We start from the raw sequence: 7,522 nt of genomic DNA on the forward strand, positions 1-7,522 counted from the left end.
AAGCTTCTTTTCTCCTCTTTTCAAAATTGCTTTTTAACAACCTTAGATTTCTAAAGTTTTACTACTGGTAACTTTCTTTCTCTGAAATGTGCCTAACCAGGGTCTAGAGAGACTTCATGAGTCAGTTTTCCTGCTCCCACACTCAGTACCACAAGGGTCTGTGGTGAGGAAATGGATACTTTGCCTGGCAAATTTGCTGATTCAAGAACTGATATGATCCTGCATTCCCATAGTAGTTAGATTGCCACCATCAGCAGGACAGATGTTGGCCAAGAGAAACACCATGTTTATTTAAGATCCCATTCAGCCTTGATTCTATTCACCCTGGGGAGTTTAAGTACTTTTGTGGGGGAGGTTGTTTCATCCTATAGCACCATTCCTTTAATTACTATGAAGTGATTTTTAAGCACTGCTAGAAAATTTTATCTTAGCATAGCAGGGGAGTAAATAATCACAAATATGGAATAAAACGTTCCTTGTTTAAAACTTCTTATTTACAGTATTTCTTAAAATTTTACCTTTAGAGGTTATTCCTTGGTATTTATAGAATGATGATTTTAAATCATAAACATATTTGAACAGGGAAACAAATTAAGTAAACAGTCAGCAAACTTTTTCTATAAAGGGCCATCTAGTAAATATTTTAGGCTTTATGCTCCACATGCTATCTCTATTGCACATTATTCTTTTTCCTTTCTTTTTTACAACCCTTTAAAAATGTAAAGCTCAAGGCCTGCCTGGCCACAGGCCATAGTCTGCCAACACCTGCATTAAACTATAATGAGCTACTCACATATACCTGTGCTACTCACATATACCTGTAACTTTTTTGAGTTAAAGGCATCTGAAGAATAGGAATTTTGAGAGAAAGAACATAGAAGAGTAAAAGATTAACAATGTCTGAAAACATTCACATAATACTGCTAGGTACTATTTTAATCACTTCACCTATATTAATTGATTTAAGTCTATGATGGAAATAACATTATCTCCATTTTACAGATGAGAAAACCGAATTAGAGGGTAAGTAACTTGCTGAAGCTGACCCAGCTATTAAATGATTGGAACCTGAGAAGTCCAACTCCAAAGGTGATGATTGTAATTGCAATGCTTTGCTGACACTCAGAAAGAAACAATATTTTAATTCACTATAGAAACTACAAAAATAGGAATAATATTGTATAGGAAATAGAAAAAGAAACCAAAAAAGTCACCTGTAAATCTATCACTTAGAAGTAGCCACTATTTACCTTTCATTTATAGCCTTTTGGTTTTTTTTTTCCCAAAAAAATATTCCTTACATAACTTTTTTCTTTATTCAACCAATGAAGTAATTATCATACTTTTGCAGAGGAGGAAACTGAGGCTTAGAAGGATTAAGTAACTTTTAAAAGATCATAAAGCTAATGTGTGTGCAACCAGGATTTCAACCCGGGTTGTTGCTTCCACAGCCTGTGCTCCTAACCCCTGGCTTATACTGTATTTGAGTTTATACTACTTGCCACACTTAAAAAGTCCTTTTCTAACTCAAGTTTATAAAGAACAGTCACCCATATTTTCATCCAGTACTTCATTATTTTTCTTGGTTTTTTTTTTTTTTTAAGTCTTTGAATCATCTGGATTTTATTTTGAAATAAGAAACAAGGTAGAGATTCAGTTTTGTTTCTTTTCCAAATTGCTGGTCAATTGCTCTAACATCATTTAATGAATACTTTCTTTGCCCACTGCTTCCAAATGCCACCTTTTTCATATACTAAATTACAAGGTAATTTTTACCATTTTTGAATGACTGCATTCCATTTTTGGAAGATATTTCTTAAGGATCTGTCATGATTATCTAACTTAAGGGTTAATATGAAGAAAGGAATGGTGTCATGAGAATTTTCCTTTAAAGGTGATTTTTCCCTTAAAAAAATAAAAGTCAGGATTCAAGTGAGCATATTTTAGCTCAAACTCTACAGTGTTTATAGAAGTGTGAAAAATGGAAGCTGAACTTGAAGAAATATTAAATATTATCCTGTCCAACTCCCTTATGTATAGGTAAGGAAAATAAGGCTCAAAATGGAAAAAATTACTCATCTAATAAATAACGTTGCCAGTTAGTGTCTGTATTACACAGAATTTGTTCAGCTGCAAGTGACAAAACTACAACTCAAACTAATTCAAGCAAAAATGAGGGGGACTTTTTTTCTCTCTCAGTTTCTGTCTGTATATAGGCCTCATTCTCTCAAGCTCTTCTATGGAACAAGATACATAGCAGGTATCCCTAAGGTTGTATCCTTTAGAGAGAGATTCTAACTCTTAGTCTTGAACATAAAATCTAAAATAAAAACTCTGTTTGGCTTTCCTTTAGTCATGTGACCACCCCCATTGTTTCCTGGGAAGGGTGAGGGTGGCAGGAATAATGTGGTTCCAGCAAAATCATTTGGAGTTGGGGGGAGGCAGTTCCTCAAAAGAAAAGAGGTGTTACTATTACTAGAATGAAGAAAGGGAAGTTGGACAGACAAAAACATTTCTGTCTACTACAACAGTGGAGAGCCAGAATTAGAGTTGAGATATTTGAACTTTCATTCCAATCCTCTTCTCATTCCTCTATTTATTCATTTAACATATATTTACTAAGCACTCTATCAGGATTGTATTTAGCTGCAAGTACAAAATCCCCAGTCAATGGTGGTTTACATAGCAAAAAGTCTAGAGAGAGGAGTTAGTTATTGGCATTATCTTAAACCACGTAGTCACAGTTTCCCATCTCTCCCTGAAGACTTTCCAAACTCCTATTAAAAATAAATCTTTTCTACTTCTGTATTGCTGTAACAATTTGTTCAATAATTGTAAAACTGCATTCATTCTGCCTTGTGTAGAAACAGGTTTGGTGCATAAAACTCAATCTCCTCTGCTGTTAGCAACTCCTGAGGGCACAGACTAAGTCTCAGCCGTTCTTATGGAATCCAGGTGCCAACTGTCCACCCATTCTGTGTGTTTGCCAGCTGTACATGCTCCCTGCTAGACCCAGAACCCCCAAACCTAGAAATGCTCTGAGTTCTGAGAAAGTAAACCATATCACCTGACAACATCAGTGAACAAAGTAAATTTCACTATAAGTTTTGCCGTAGGGGTTACATAACACAACACACAGAAAAGCAACCTGCAAATCTCCCATTGAACTCACTGTCTCACATTTTCTTCCTTCTGGATAGTCCTGAAGACTTCAAATTCCTCTCCCCACCATTTTGCCCAAATTCAGCTGTGTGCCAGCTCCATCTCCACACTGGCACACCCAAACCCAGCTAGAGGCTCAGTAAAATAAAGTCCCATCTAGGTAACAGGTCCCAATCTTCTTAGTAGTGAGGGATTCAAAATAGCAGATAATATTAAATCATGCTTATAATAGTTAACATTTATTGGATATTATGTGTAAAGTGCTATTATCTCAGCAAGGCATGTTTTATTGTCTCCATTTTACAGTTAAGAAAAGGGAGACATGAAGAGGTTAAATAGCCCTATGTCATGCAGCCAAGAAGGAGAAACCAGAAATCAAACCCAGGCTTTTTGAATCCAGAGCCTGGGCCCTTAACCATTAAACTCAACTAACCTCTATAGCACCTAATACAATGCCTTCCCTAGTAAGTGCATCAAAATGTTGGTTGGATTAAATTTATATTTCTAAAATCATCAGAAATACTCTAGCTTCTTATATTTCTTTTTTCTTCAAGCTGCAAAAATTTATTTTTGTTTGTAAAATACCAAAATATGCATTATAGGAAAAAACTACATTATCTTAAATGAAAGCAAAATGAGTATATTATAATTATTTGCTAGTTTTATTTTTTCCAGCTTTATTGAAATAAGCTGGCAAACAAATGTATTTATTTAAGGGGTACAACATGATGATTTGATATTCCTATACATTGTGAAATGATTACCACAGTGAAGCACATCCGTCACCTCACATAGTTACCATTATTTTATGTGTACGGTGAGAACACTTAAGATCTACCCTCTTAGCAAATATTAAGTATACAATACAGTGTTGTTAACTATAATCATCCTGCTGTACATTGATTCTCATGGTATCGAAAGCTTTCTGTATTAAGTGAATGAATGGATGGATGAATGAATGAATGAACAAACTGACTATGCAACTCCACTTCCTCATCTGAAAATTCATTCATTCAGTTGGTCTTTTAATATTTATGCATCCACCATGCAGGCACCAAAGAAACAACAATGAAACATAAGAAACACTCCCTGCCTTTAACAAGTCTAGTGGAGATAGTCACAGTCCGAAAGAAAAGTGTTGAACTAGATGCTAGCAAAAGTCCCTTGCCGCGCCAAAATCCTGTGATTCCATTGGGTGGGAGGTTTGCTCTCCTTGTACCGAGGTGGTAGATTTGCTATCACAAGATGATTCATTCTTCCTCCCATCCTAAGCACTCAAATCAGTGCAAAAAAAAAAAAAAGTAGATTCTGATAAACTTTAAATGACTGCTACCCTTGATTAGACATTGGGAAGGGAAAATGGGTACCGCTTGTCAAATAATCACTGAGGAGAGAATTTAGGGCTGCCCCTACACATAATAACAAAACATGAGAAGCCTTGCCTTAATGCCTTCCGGCTTTCCTCGCAGCACTCCTAACTCCAGCAGCTGCTAGGTAGCTAGTGTCCTCCTGCTTCCCTCTGAGTGCCCTAAATCACACTTTAACTCTAGGCATGCCAGTTGATCATGAAGCATCCCCTACTCTAGAGCTGCCTATAGAGCTTCCCCCTTCACCTTTACCTGTGAGCTGGACACTTGGCTTTTCATCTCTGTATCCCGTATCTTGCTGTTCTCAATTGTAGCTGCACATTAGCATCACCTAGAAAGCTTTTTAAATACATTGAAGCCCAGCTCTCTGCCCCTAGGGATCCTGATTGAATTGGTTTGGGATGAGGCCCAGATAATGGTCTAGTTTTTGTTTTCGTTTTTGCTTTTTAATCCTCAGTAGATGATTCTAATGTATAGCTAGACTTGAGAACTACTGAACCTTTAAAATTGGAGTTCCTTAATTTTCACCTGCTGGTTAAAGCACTATCCTGGATTCTGGAACCAATCTGTTTCCAGCCAGGGAAAATTCAAGAAGCCTTAGGCTAGCAGCTCAGCAGCTCAGGGCTTAATCCCACTGTGGCTTAGACTCCCAGTTCCAATATTATAGGCTGTTATTGTCCCTCAGGATTAAGCTCCTTTCCCAAAGGAATATGGGGAGTTAAAAGAGGAGAAACAGTTGCTGGGCAGGCAAAACCATTGTAATAAAGTTTTCCTGAATAAATATTGTCACTTGGTGACAGGTCTGGGTAGGGAATTATCTGACCTAACATCTCTCAGCCATGCCTGTGTCAAGCTGCCAGATGTTTCTCTTTATTTCACTACATGCACCTCTGTTAGTGATACTTTAATAACTCTTTCCTAGAGACATCTCATCTTTAATCTCCTTTCCTTTCTTCTCCCTCTTTTAACTTGTACCTAGTTAGTTCCTGAATCTTTTCCTCTCCCTTTGATCCATTTTTACGAACCTCCCCTACCGTGACTATGATCATGCCTAAGCGTAAGACTAGTATCGGTGGTGTATTTAAACCAGGGAAGAAGGAAGCTATATTTTTTAAATGTAGTGAAATTTTGATGTGAAAAGAAGCAACCTCTAGAGTCCATAAAAGTGCTAATAAAAGCTCTTCAGAGTTCTCCCCAAAAGTTTATATTCTCTTATTCTACTCAAATGAAACCTTTTGTTTGGAAACCAGAATTCAACATAAATGTTATTTTTAATCAATTTGTTTTCTGCTTTGATATTTGTTTCACAACAGTTAGGTTTTTACTATTTTTTTCCTATCTTTTTTTTTAACACTTCATTATGTGGATTATTCTCAGAACATTAGCAACATCTATAACATTGCCTTAATTGAAAATTCTACTCTGAGTACCAAAGTTTTGGATCCCAACTCATCTGTAAATTGAAGACTATGTGAATATACCTAGCACCGTGCTGGGCACTCCCTTAACTCCCTTAAGTCTGTTTTTCCAGCGTCACAGGGGACAGTTCTTAAGGTTTACCAAAGGAGAAGATTGAATATGAGGCCTGATTTTAATTATATCTGTTTCTGTTGATAAGACTGATGACTTACGGCCATCAGTGAGATGGAGAAAGTTATTTTGTTCTTCAGCCCAGAAGAAATTACTATATATGATTTTCTTAGTGCCAAGGGGAGTATCATGACGAGCATCCCAAACCCACTTAATTACTATGACAATCTGAAGAAGCAAATCCCAATTGTAATGTCTAGAACTAGTCTCAGAAAAGTGCTTTTAAACTTCAAATATTTATCTAATTAAAGATAAGGGCTCTAAAATTTGTTAATTTTTCTTGACATTAAATATAAACCTTAGCTGATCCTGTTCTCTATTTTGACCAGGAACTGTGATTCTCTGTGAACATTAACGAGAGAGATACAGAGAGAGGTTGAGATTCAAATGTTTTAAAGCACATAAAACAATAAAATTTTTTCTATTATGTAGTGAAATACATGTTCTGTATTGCCCTTGAGAATATCACAATCATAATTTATGATCTGTATATATTTTTAGTACATATTTGAATTAGTCATTGTGAATCAGATATCCTAAGATCATTTAATTAATTACCTGCATTATCTAACCTCTACTTAAATTTCTTCTCTAGACATATTACTCTTACAGACTAAATTATTCATCTCACCAAACTTTCTAAGCTGACAAAGCCACTTGGCTTTCTAGCTAAAGTGCTATTGTGAAAGCAGGTCTTAGCTCAACAAATGCTTTCTCTTTTATTAAGAGATAAGAGCGAAGAACCATCATGTCTAAAAATAGATACTTAGAGCTTAAAATCTGTCAGACCATATGTTGTACAACTCTAAGATCCAGGAAACAAAGACATCCTTCTCCTGGGGGTATGTATTATTACAGTCATTCTGGGGGATCAGTGCCAGTCCACTTGTATGATTGTACAGTCATTTAAACATCTTTAAAAAAGAAGTGGATATAAATTCCTGGGGATGGTGAAGGGAAAACATTAGTGAATTGGCACTAATCTGATCTGCATGCATTTATACCTGTGTTGTGAGAATGCATATGACAGTGTGAATTTTCTTCCAGTGTCCTTGAGATTTCTTTCAATGAAAGTACTTTTCTTGTTTCTTATTGACAGTCAATGGAATGACCACAAAATATAGGATTTGAGGCAGTCTTCACTTATAAGCAAGATAGCATTTTACAAACGTTGTAAGATCTTTTTCTGTATTGAAATTTTAACACTTTTTCTTCTGGTGGAATGTTGTTTCATTGTTTTAGAGTTTAAAACTTCTTTTAAAACTTTAAAATAAGATTTCAAAGCTATTGCCATTAATCTCCAAATATGCTTTACATAGATGGTGCACATTTTATAACATTTTCCCATGTTTTATATTGTGCAAACTCAACCATTTTCAGAGATTCCATTACAGTCTTATGCT

Source organism: Pteropus alecto, unplaced genomic scaffold, assembly GCF_000325575.1.
Source record: "Pteropus alecto unplaced genomic scaffold, ASM32557v1 scaffold21, whole genome shotgun sequence".
Taxonomy (NCBI): domain Eukaryota; kingdom Metazoa; phylum Chordata; class Mammalia; order Chiroptera; family Pteropodidae; genus Pteropus; species Pteropus alecto.